Source organism: Eubalaena glacialis, chromosome 9 (assembly GCF_028564815.1).
Source record: "Eubalaena glacialis isolate mEubGla1 chromosome 9, mEubGla1.1.hap2.+ XY, whole genome shotgun sequence".
NCBI lineage: Eukaryota > Metazoa > Chordata > Mammalia > Artiodactyla > Balaenidae > Eubalaena > Eubalaena glacialis.
In genome coordinates, this window is record NC_083724.1 from 105,463,169 (window position 1) to 105,475,922 (window position 12,754).

General features: G+C 49.8%; 1 protein-coding gene across 2 annotated transcripts in view; it reads left to right on the forward strand.

The window, feature by feature from the left end:
- Window positions 1–12,754, forward strand: part of SEMA4D (semaphorin 4D) — a 107,429-nt gene that overhangs the window by 65,576 nt on the left and 29,099 nt on the right. For both annotated transcript variants that reach the window (XM_061200641.1, XM_061200642.1), the window contains exon 2: window positions 6,168–6,232. The gene's annotated coding sequence lies outside the window, so the exon portion shown is untranslated. The remainder of the gene's footprint in view (window positions 1–6,167; window positions 6,233–12,754) is intronic.

The following is a 12,754-nucleotide window of genomic DNA, read 5'->3' on the forward strand; positions in this document are numbered from 1 at the left end:
GTGTACCCAGCAGGGCACAGCCGGGGTGCGTGGAGCAGGAGGGCAGGGTCACCCTGGGAAAGGAGGGAGTGTGGTGGCACTTCTGCTGGTTCTCAGCCCCTGAAATCACACGGACTCCGGGTGCACAAGGGGCTCCAACCAAGATGTCTGTAGGTGAGTCTGGGCCGTGTGCTCTCAAAGCCCTGTAGGAGGGTGGACAGCGGGGGTGGAAGGGGGTGCGGCCTGAGGGGGAGTCCTGGGGTGGTGCCGACACACAGTTTGGGAAGAGAGGGCAGAGGTCGCTCTGGGGCAGCCCAGTCAGGCTGTCAAAGAAAGGGCTTGATCAAGTTTGGAGTCAGATGGACCCAGAGTTTAGACCTTTTCAGGTTCATGGAGCAGGGGGTGGTAGTAAAAGCTGACGTCGTGGCCGTGCGTTTTAGAAAGAAAAGCTTTAAATCTAGGCAAAATCACAGAGTTAGAGCTAGCACGGGGATTGGTGTTGGCTTGAAAACACCTGCTTCTCCCTCACACTCGTTTCTGCTAGGATGTGGCTGAGTGTGGCTGTGAGGTTCTGGTGGACCTTCCCCAGCACTGGGGAGTGTCCACACTATATCACAACAGCGCAGTGTCGCTTGTGTTAACATTGATTCAGTGTGCACTCCTGTAGTATGTATATGTGCTTTACAACTCCTCAGTCATGCTGCTTCCTCCGCAGAGAGTAGCTGAGGAGGTGGAGGGACTGGGGGAGTAGCTGGGGAGGAGGTGGAGGGGCTGGGGGTGTAGCTGGGGAGGATGTGGAGGGGCTGAGGGAGTAGCTGGGGAGGGTGGAGGGGCTGAGGGAGTAGCTGGGGAGGAGGTGGAGGGGCTGGGGGAGTAGCTGGGGAGGGTGGAGGGGATGAGGGAGTAGCTGAGGAGGTGGAGGGGCTGGGGGAGTAGCTGAGGAGGTGGAGGGGCTGGGGGAGTAGCTGGGGAGGGTGGAGGGGCTGAGGGAGTAGCTGGGGAGGGTGGAGGGGCTGAGGGAGTAGCTGGGGAGGAGGTGGAGGGGCTGAGGGAGTAGCTGGGGAGGGTGGAGGGGCTGAGGGAGTAGCTGGGGAGGGTGGAGGGGCTGAGGGAGTAGCTGGGGAGGAGGTGGAGGGGCTGGGGGAGTAGCTGGGGAGGGTGGAGGGGATGAGGGAGTAGCTGAGGAGGTGGAGGGGCTGGGGGAGTAGCTGAGGAGGTGGAGTGGCTGGGGGAGTAGCTGGAGAGGGTGGAGGGGCTGAGGGAGTAGCTGGGGAGGGTGGAGGGGCTGAGGGAGTAGCTGGGGAGGAGGTGGAGGGGCTGAGGGAGTAGCTGGGGAGGGTGGAGGGGCTGAGGGAGTAGCTGGGGAGGGTGGAGGGGCTGGGGGAGTAGCTGGGGAGGAGGTGGAGGGGCTGAGGGAGCTGGGGAGGGTGGAGGGGCTGAGGGAGTAGCTGAGGAGGTGGAGGGGCTGAGGGAGTAGCTGGGGGAGAGGGGGTAGTGACCTGTTGTAGGTCACACAGCTGAGAAGGGGCAGCGCCAGACCTGATCCTGGGCAGGCTGGCCTCAGAGTCTGCGCTCTGGCCACCATGGGAGAATAAACATGGACTGAATTAAGGCATCTAATTTGCTTGAAAGAAGTATAAAAAATGTTCTAGATGTTGACTGTGTAATATCATAGAAAATATGCCTTTTCAAAATACCTCAACTCATGGAAAACTGAGAAGTGAGTCAAATGAATATGTTATGAAGGTTATGTGCAATATTTCCCAGCAGAAGGAAGCAAACCCATGAGCATGATGAAGTAAGTGTTTCCTGGCCCCCACCTATGTAAGGAGAGAGCCTTATGATGACCCTCTCACGGTGTCCTCTCTGTGCCACCCGACCTCGGCAAATAGGCTCTGTATTCTAGAAAGAAGGGCTTCTAGCTCAAGTTTTGCTGGTTGTTAAAATCAGTCTTTAAAAATGAATTTTAAGTGGGAAATTGACAACGATCTGAATGTCCAACATTATCATATTTAACTATGCAACATTGCATAGTCACAAGTTGGTGCTGGGGAACCCTGGATCATGTGGGATGGGGCCACATGCAGAGACTCATGGGGCACAGTTCACGCTCGGGCCCTCACTTCCTCTCCCTGCTCCCCAACTCAGCCGCCCACAGGCTGCTGGTCCTTTCTTCTTTCTTGAGTTCCAGGTCTCTGTTCCTCTTGCTGCATGGCTGTGAGCCTGCCTCCCCCACTTCGGGGTCTGCGGCACTCACCTACACCAAAATGCTTTCCTCTGTGTCTGAGTTTTCTTAGGATAAATAGGTCCAACAAAACGTCGGAACTGCTGGAAATGATGTAAAGTCTGTTTGCTGTTCTTGAAAACTTCCATTTTAATGAAATGACTTTAGTAAATTTCAAAAAGGGAATCATGTTTTAATAGTTATAATAACCTATTTTTTGAAATTGCCAGAAATGTTTTCTTCTCTGACCTTTTATTTTCTAATTTTTTTACATTAATATATTTTACTTTTAATATCAGATTTAAAGTATTTTAATTAGGAAACCACATGCTTAAGATAAGAATTCAAATAGTACTAAAGAATACACATAGTAAAAAATGAAATACACCCCTACTCCAGACCAAAGCAACTCTCTGGTCGCTCACTGCCAGCAGATCCTTGATTAAGTGCTGATCTAATCAAATAGTTTTGAGTAAATTATGTGCACATACAAATGGTTACATACCCTGTGTCTACACAAATGAGAACATATTATAACACTGTGGGGAACCTTAATTTTTACTGAACTAAGTATCTTGGACATCCTTTCATCTCAGTGACCGCTTTATTTTTTTTAACAGCTGCATAGCATTCCATCCTATAGATGTGCCACAGCTCATGCACAAATCAGCTTACACATATGCAGTGTGTAGACATGTGTGTATACACACAAACATACATATATGTGCCCACATGCACATGAACTGATGGACTTCTAGGTGTTTCCAGAGTTTTCCTATCAGCAGCCTCATACTGTACTTGGGCATCTTGTACACGTGGGGGTGTGTCCAGCTGAATTCCTGGTGGAGAACTGCTGGGTCAGAGGGTCTGGACATGTCATCTTGGCAGGTGTCACCCAGTAGCCCCCAGAGAAGTTGCCCCAGTGCATGTGAATGCTGCCCCCGGCCCCTCATCACCGTACATTTTAGCCAGCCTGCCTCGTTGTTGCCCTTCTCAGAGGTGGGAAATGGTGTCTTGCACTAATGTGCAAACCCACCCCAGACAGGGCATGTGGGTGGAGTGCTGATTGAATCTCCCCATTTCACACTGCCCAGACACCTCCAGCGTGGGCTTCTGGGCTGAAGTGAGGAAGTTCAGCAGATGAGGCTCAAAGCTCCTTCCCCATCCACAACCGCAGAGGCAGGGGCCCTGCTCCCAGGAGATTGTGGACGTGACCCCAGGCAGACCCAGGCTCTGAGCTCTGAATTCCCTGTGAGAGGAGGAGGCTGGTAGAGCCTTGGTCATGGGGAATGGGGAATGTGCTTATGCATGCTGGGGGCCGAACCCTGATATTTATGTCTCTCAAGGTAGGTAATTAACAAGTTAGGTATAACTGGCTCTGCTTCACAGGTAGGAAGAGTCATAGTTGATAGTTACACAGTGCTGGGAAGCTGCCAGACACTGTTTTAAGCTCTTCACATGTTACTCATGGATCTTTACAGCAACCAAATGAGGTAGGTACTATTATTATGCCCACTTTCTGGATGAGGAGGCAGAGGCACAGAAAAGCCCAGTAACTTCCCCAAGGACACACAGCCGGAAAATGGAGAAGCCAAGCCTGGAACCCAGGTCGTTCTGACCCAACAGTGTCCCATGCCTGGCCCCATCCCACTTGTGTCTTCTCCACGCGCTAAAGAGAACACCGGGTTACTGATGAGGCAAGGGGCCTTCAGAAGGTGAGGTCACATTGGCAGAATGTAGGCAAGATGCATGCAAGATGAAGACCCCCCTTCACCTGGGTTCTGCACTTTTGTCATAAATGGTCATGAGACAGCTGCCATCGGGGCATGGGCCTTGGGGCTCCCATGCTCTCCTGCAGGATTGGGGGTGTGGTGGGAGGTAAAGACCAAGTTTCTCCTGTGTGTACCAGAGGGAAACACTTATCTCTCTTCTGATTGATTCCATTCCTTTCTTTTGCAAATGGACTGTATATTATGTGCATTATAAGCAGGTTTGCATAGTCAGAGGAGATGCGTAGTCAGAATGATATGGTTAGTAATTGCATACAGAGCATGTCTTTTGCATTCTTCAGTATGGTGATAACTAATTATAGCCTGTGGGTTTTTATGTTGGGAAAAGAGAAAAATTGCTGTGGTAAAGGGTGCAGACAACTGGGGGCCCTCAGGGCCTCTCGGTTGACTGAGCCAGAAGCGAGTATTTTCACTCAGGAACCTGGGGGCTAGAAGCTCTTTGATGGAGGGTAGATATGGAGACTTGGCTTGAAGGCAGAAAATGAGGACGCCAGTGTCCAAGTGCATTGTGTGAGGTGATTAAGACACACACACAGGTACCCTAGCCTGCTGTCACTTGTTGCTCAATACCATGAAATTACGGTGAATATGATACGCGCCTTGTCCAACCACAGAACAAGCAGCTCTGGGCTTTTATTTATTAAAGTGACAAAGACTTATTGAATCTCTAGAAGAGAGAAGTTTTTTGGTTTTAAAATTCTTAGTATTCACATTGTTTATCTAAACCTCTTATTTATCGGTGACTCACTTTCTTTTTTCCTTAAGAGTTCTCAGCAGTCCCCAGGTGGCTGCTGGGCCCCACCTGCCCATGTGCTAGGAAAGCCCCGTGTGAACGGGTAAATGCCATAGTTATTGGGTTTGCCCATTGCCGTCCATCGGTTGTGTCAGCTGCTCGCCCAGAAGAGCATTTAAACAGAAGACATAGGTTCTGTGTCTTGCGTGGATATAACTTTTTCCAGGACACTTACCTGCTTGCTCATCTGAAGATATTTTTGCGTATAAATTGGCCATCAGAAGGAGTCGCTTCTGTGGGAAAGACTCAGACGCAGTCTTAGGCAGTACATCACAGTGAGGCCGGGTGAATCCTAACCATTTCTGCCTGTCACTTTGAGGTCTTATCTGCTGACTTGAGCTGTTGGGCACTGAGGGGCCCTGGGTGGCCCTGGAAACTGTGTGCTTGGGTGGACATGTAAGAGTGGGGTGCAAACTAGTGTCTGGGCTGCAGGCATGATGGTCCCACTCCCCGGGGGGCGGGGGCGCTGTGTGGGAGAGATGGGGCATCAATGGCGTTTCCAAGGAGCATCTCCTACTTCTCAGCTGTCTTCAGAAAAATGGCAATAATTGTATAAACCCTTGAAGCAAAAGAAAAAAATAATTCCAACCACAAAAAAATGCTAGAGCTTGATTCTGAGGTTTAAAAAATATGTTGGATAATTTGCAGTCGTAGAGTCGTCAGCATCCATTTAACCAGCCTCCAAACCTTCATTAATCCTACACTGTGACCTCTGGTTTTGCAATTCTGATTCTGTTTGTCTGATAGTTTGTGATCTTACTGGACTTGGGGATTCCTATTTTGAGGGCTCTATCCTGCACTGGGAAGGGGTAACAAATACAATATAGAAACTTGCTATACCACTGTGGAAATTCTTCTGTTTGGCTTAAAAACAATAATCAAAAACAAAGAAAAAGGGAATTAAATGGGTTTTTTAGGAAACCATTTTCTCGTGAATATGTTATCTGTATCTCTTTTTCCTTCATCGCCTGGTGCCTTTGGATTTCAATGAAGATGAATTCTAAAGGATACATATCTGAAGTCCATAGCCAGTAGATGATACTTTTTTGATTGATGGACTCTCAGCTGACAGTGACTCTGGCTTGTATTTGAATGGCTTGTTCTGCAGGGAAGTGGTGGTGGTCAGTGGTTGGGGACCAGCTCCGGCACCTGGGTGACCAACAGGTTTCACTTCCTTTGTTCCTGGGTGAGCAGTTGCACACTCCCTGCCTCCTCCTGTTTGCACAAGTGAACAAGTGCCAAGCCATCCTGGGTCAGAGAGTCAGCTGCGGGGCTCCAGAAGCGAAGGCAGGAGTTTGTTTTCAGTGCCTTTCCAGAAGTCATGTTGAGTTTATGTGGACAGTTTAACTGTTTAAATATTCTCATTTCCCATTATTTTCAGAGCCAAGATTTCTGAAGACTCCTTCCTAGAAACAATTGGGAAGTTTCGAGAGGCACAAGATACAGGTAAAATCCCTTTGTTTCTCAGTCTATCTCGCAGATTAGCAAAGCTGACACCTTGTAGAAGCCTCAGTGGGATCCAGCCGAAGGTCGGTCCTTGGTCCCAGTGCTATCTTAGGGGCAAAGATCTGGACTTGGCCGCTGCCCCTTGGGGCTGGCTTGAGGGAAGCCTACAGGGCAGTAGGGGCACTGCCTGTTTGTTTTTCTTCCCCCACTGCCTTTCTGCCCCGTGCTCCTTCCCCTGCCCCCTTTCTGGGCTGCAGGCCCCTGGTCTAGGCACTGAAATGCTCCATCGTCTCTTTTGGGGATGGGGGTGGTCATCAGTGATGTCTGGTGTAAAAAGATGGCTGTCCACGTCATCTGCCCTGAAGCTGAGTCATTTTGTGATTAATCTTAATTTTGGTCAATTAATACGTGGTCAACCGTGTATTTCCAGTTTTAGAGGAAAGAGAAATGCCAGTTTAATTTGTAAAAACAAAAGGTAAGCCCCTACCTCCCCTTCATCCTTTTACGCTACTCATGTATTGTGGATTAGCTGGCGGGGTTGTCATTTCTGCTAGCTTCTCCACACACCTGCTGCCAGCGTAGTCTTTGGTGTCTGCCGTGCGTGGCAGTCACGAGGACTTGTTATGCCAGTTTTGGGGGGTGGTTTTAATGAACACAGCTTCACTTCTAGGGATACTTAGCACTTTCTGTGTTTATTGGCTGGTTATGTACATATACATTTTTAATTACCTGCTGTGTTTGGCCAGGGCTCTGTAGTTTATTAGGTCTTTTCTTTCTGTAGTTTATTAGATCACTGCACTTATTAGGAATTCCAGTCCCTGGCATTTATGTTCCAAGTGTTTCTTCCTAGTTTTTTTCCCCTAGATCATTTGTCTTTGGATTTTGTTTGCTGAACACTTTATTTTAAAGAAATATTTTGGAATCTTTGGACATAAAGTAATTGAAAACAAGGGTGGTTTCTTCTGTTCAATACTATATTGAGTTGTTAGAGAATTCCAATGTAAAAGTCTAAGAGGGTGGACTCTCACTTTTACCTTGTGGTCATAAAAAGCATGAAGTATATGCAGGAAAAGAAGCCACTTCTCATTTCTATGTAAGTGCAAAAGGGCAAAAAAAAAAAAAAATGGCAAGAACAGACACCAAGAAATGGGCTGGGTTGTGGAACATTACATACCACTGCACAGGTAATGTGCTGGATGTAATATTTGTTCACTGACTTGAGTCTAGTGTAGAGGAGACATAAATTTTTAATGTATTAATTTTTTACAAACCATTATGAACATCATTCATTGTTTTAAAAGCAAACATTAAAAAGTGAGTTCCCTGGTCGTTCTCCCTCCCCAGAGATAATCACTGTTAACAGTTGGATGTATGTCTGTGTCCATGTGTGTCTGTATGTGCGCCTGTGTGTCTCTGTGTGTGTGTGTCTGTATCCATGTGTGTCTGTGTCTGTGTGTGCATCCGTGTGTGTGTGCGTGTGCGTGTATGTGTATGTGTACTGGCACGTCCTCCCTGGACACACATGGGTCATCTTGGCCTGCTGTTCTGCCCTTGCCTTTCCATGTGGTCAGGGTGCTGTGTGCTTCCTGGTGGTTCCTGCCTAGCTTCTTCAGTGTCCTGCACATGTCTGTTAACTAGCCCCCCCGGTGGAGGCACATCCCTCCAGGTGCCCTCTTGGGCTGTCCTCGTCCACATGGCTCTACACACTGGGCTGGTCCATAGGATAGCTGCCCAAGACTCGCTAGGATGTAGGAGCCATTTGGAAATTCAGAATCGCCCTCAGAAATCCTCCAACCCTTCACCAGCACCCCTAGCAACAATCTTAAATTTCTCTGTCTCGTGGGGGATAATTAGGTATTTTATTTTAATTTACATCTCTTTCTTACTGGAATTAAGCACCCTTGGAGTTACTTTGGAAGGTAGGAGAGTTTTATAAGGTAAGGAGAAAATTAAGAATGCAAATAAATTCCAGTTAAGGCAGAACTTTTCAACAGTATCATTTATCTAAGTTTGCTCTCTGTACAGGTCAAACTGGGGACTGAAGCACCAGTTTTAGTGGCATTTAAAATATCTCCTGGTGCACACAGTGTCCTCCAGCCCTTGGGAAACAAGCCTGGGGGCACATCTGGAGCTGAGCTCCCTATGACGCCAGCAGCCCTTGGACAACAGACATTCCTCCCTGGGGGTGGGCCGACAGGAAGAATCAGGCCAGGGGAGGAAGGTTATTTTATATTCCCTGGTGCTAAGCTGTCCGGGCTCAGAGACACATGCACACGCTATGCGAGGGTGCCACATGCCCTCCAAAGAGACAGTGCGATTGTGAAGGGTAGAATGATGTCACACAGGTGGTGTGATCCCTCCCTCCTCTGGCCTTTGTGCTTCGGGGTCCTTGCTGCCCTGCACCTGCCCTGCGTATGCCCTTCTCAGCATCATCACTGCTGATTGATTGCTGATTAATTGGTTGGTATGTGCATCTGTCACCCTGCCGCCCTTTTTCTCCTTCCTGGCTTCCATCGGCACATTTGTGACACACACGTGCCTGGGTTTAGGTGAGAGAATGAGGGTTAAGGTATGTCGGGATGTCCTGACCAGCTTGTTTGCCCCTGCGGGGCGGCTGGAGGGGAAAGCCGGTGTCCTGGACACTTTTCCATTGGGGAAGGGGGGTGGGCATCCAGCTGGACTCAGCTCTAAGGCTGAGCCTGGCTCCTGGGATCCATTCTAAGTTCTGGGGAAACTGAAGTTGAAACAAAAACCTGTTTGTTGTGTGTATGACACAGAGAGCTTCTGAAACATGTTCCTGATTCCTGAGGGGGCAAGGCCATTTGGCAAGGTGGTGACATCAGCTCCACAGCCAGGGGTGGGGGAGGAGAGCCCTGAGGGTGGGGAGGGGAGGGGGGGGGAGCACCGCCTGGGGCTGGGGGATTGGGTAGGGAGAGGAGCCGAGGGCGGGGTGCAGCCTGGGGGCGGGGCTGGTGACTGGGGTAGGGTAGGGGAGCCTAGGGTGGGGGACAGCCTGGGGATGGGGACACTGGGCCCGGCACCAGCACCGGCAGGGCATGGTCTTAGGGTGGCTCTTGTGTTCTCTGCTCCTGGCTGGGAGGGGAAGGTATATTTAGCTGTGTGTCTTCCGCTGTCCTGGCCACAGGGCCTAGAGGGTAAGTGGGGCTTCACCTGCCCTGTCTGGGCAAACCCCATAGACAAGAAGCATCAACAGGCTCCCCCAGTAGTCGTCCACAGCTGTCACCTGAGCTCTCCTTTCATGGGTTTCCAGGGGATGCCAGTGGGGACACTTTGAACATTGGTTTAGCATCCTGTTGTTGATGCCAGCATTGACGCCTTACATGGGGTAGTGAGTGGTGTCCCCTCTGTGACCCTACAGACAGCTGGTCCCAGAAAGGGAAGCCAAGGTGTGGGTAGGCGTGACAGACCCCAGACAGTACCCTCGGCCCATGGTTCCTGCCTTAAAGGACCCTAGCCTTTTGTCACTGGTCACATCTAGGAATGCAGTGCTAGGTCGGGATTTCTGTGCCGCCACAGAGAGCACACACACTGCATAGGCATGCACGTACACACATGTACACGCACACACAGGCACACATGAACAGACACAGATGCACATGCACACACCTACTCATATGCACACACCTACAGTTGTGTGCATTGCATGAATGAACACACATATACATAGATACATGTATACAGATGACACATGTGTACACATACATACATGAATGCACACATATACAGGTCACACAGAGATGCATACGTGCACACATATACTCCGATACACACTTAAAGGTGCACACATATATGTGTATACGTGCACAGGTACACAATACATGTATGCACACACACAAGCGTACGTACACAGATGTGTGTACGGTTTCATGAAATAGCCCTTACCCTATTTTCTCTGCCCCAACCCCCTGACTTGAGTCAGGGTCGCTCGAGTGGAAAGCTGCCGCGTGACAGGCACTGCCAGGCCCCTGAGTGCCGGGTTCAGAGACCCCTCTGGGTTCCATTCTCCTGACATTTAAAGTGGGGTCATGCACTCCTCCTGAACCAGCACAATTACGTGTAGGTAATGGGTGTGACATTGTATGACCCTGTCTTTCTAATGGTCTTCTGTCTCACTGTGACACTTTCACATGGGGGAGGCCAAATGCACACTCCTGACACTTGGCTCCCAGCAGAAGTGCCCACGAAAGCCAGAGGGTGGGCGCTTTGTCCAGTTGTTTCCATTTGAACATTTAAGGCTTCGATTCTTAACGCGACAGCGATCGCCGAGCCAGTGTTCCCGGTTGAGTGCACCGTGGCTGTGTGTCTGTGTGAGTGTGCTGTGTGCTTTGCTTAGCACTTCTAAATTATACGGAACAATGCACGCTTATTGAAAAAGAACAAACATCAAACCCTCCCAATGTCATAAAGCAAAACATGCAACCCCCACACCCCTTCCCCAGAGAGGAGTCGCCTGTGTGTGGCATGGACCCTCCTGACCTTTGGCTATTCATGTGGATTTTTTTAAAGACCATTTGGGGACGAGACGCAGGGTCTGATTGAGGCCATCGGGAATCTGGCGCCTGCTGATGAGATAAAGACAGTTGAGAGCTGGATGAAGCCCATGCTGCGTAGCTTCTGCAGAAAGAACTCGCGCCCGTCCTCGGGCCACCGTGGGCAGGGCGGGCCTGGGAATGGCTGGGAGTGAGTGGCCGCCTGGCTAGTTCAACACCCGCCCGGCTCCTTAACGACAGTGTCTGGGTTGGTACAGGCTCAAGGCGATTAAGAAGAATGTTCTCCCTTCTCACCTAAACCAGTGTGAGCAGCCCATGTGAACAGCGGCCATTCCTGCAGGTCCCGGAAGGAGAGAGACTGGCCCTTCCACCCGCCTCCGCTGAAACTCACTGGGCCCATTTGTTAGGGCAGCTCAGCCTTTCCTGGAGCTGTGAATCCATTCTAAATTTCTGTTCATTCTGGCTGTGATGTGTGCGAAACTTTCTGTCACCGTGGGCCTCACCTTGGTTCTCTCCAACTCTGGCCTTAGTCTTCTAACTGCGATGTTTGTATTTCCTCTGGTTCTGCCGGCCCTAGAAGGGACCACATCATTCAGCATTTTCAAGCCCCTACTCATGCTATGAAGAAAATAAAGCAGGAGGAGGATGGAGGTGGCCTTGGGGCCAGGGTGCATGTGGGAAGGAGCCAGCTACCAGGAACTCCTGGGTGGGGAAGCGGGGTGGGGGGGGTCGCAGAATGTTGTGGAGGAGGGAGCGGCAAATGCAAAGACTGGGGTTGGGGGGTGATCTGTGGCGAGTGAAGGGACGGGAGGCCAGGTCCCCTTGCTGGGCACTGCCGCTTGGTGAATAATCCTATTTCTGCAAAACTGTATGAACCCCAGTGTGGCTGCATAAGCACATCTTGCTCTGCCTGGTCCTTGGGACGCCTGCCTGCAGGGGGCCATGTCCCCTGCTTCTCCACCCACTGGACTGCTGTCTTCCAGGCTACAAAGAATCAAAGCATTGATTTCTTTTAAAAATTTAATTAGCTTTTATCGGAGCAATTAATGCGCATGATTTTAAATTGAAATAATTACTATACAGCTTATGAGAGAAAACGGGAGCTCCGGTCTTGTCGCTTTGTCCCTGAGACAGTGGGCTGGAACTGTTTTAGCCATTTTGGGTAATATTCCTTCAAAGTGCTTGTACAGATATTTCCTGCATTTGCTATTGTAGATCCTGTGTTACCATGGAAGGTGAGGCCTGGGGTTCTCTGACGTCCTCCTTCCCTCACGCCTCCCCCACCCTCCCAGTGACGTTGCTCCACAGTTTTTGTTATTGGTGCCATGTCAGCATTGCTCAAAGCTGGGCCATAATAAGTATGCTTTGATCACATTTCCTTTCAAGTTTCACTTTTGCTTTCTCTGGGGTTAGTAACTGCTTCATTTTGAGTGTGTGTGCTTCATTTTTTATCTATGAATGTGTGACTAACTCATCCTCAGGCTCTGCCAGACCCGTAACCCTCATATTTCAGTGCACAAACCCACGGAAACTATGCATGATCTCCCCTGCACCCTCTCGGCCTCTGTCTCCTGCTCCCTGCACCCCTTCTCCATGGAGCACACCCTGTCTCTTGTCCCCCAGCTCTTCTTCCTTCTCAGGAAGACCAGGGAAACAGCTCCCTTGTTTTGGTGGCGTGAGTCCTTCAGTAGCTTTCTGAGAAAGGATGTAAGGGAGGTAAAAGTTCTAAGAACTTTCGTGCTAGGGACATGTTTCTGTGCTACACTCAGATGATTGATAATTGGGTTTGATTTGAGAGTCTGCATGAGCAATCCTCCTTCTTTGAGACTTTAAAGGCATTGTGCTGCCTCCTAGCTGTTGGCGTTGCTCTTGAGAGGTCGTTGTCTGGAGCCCGTTTTCTCTCTGGAAACTTTCAGAATCTCCCCCTTTGTCTCCCAGGGCTCTACTGCAGTCTTTCTTCATTCATTGCACTGCTGGGCTCTTCCATTCTATAAACCTGTGGGTTTTTTTA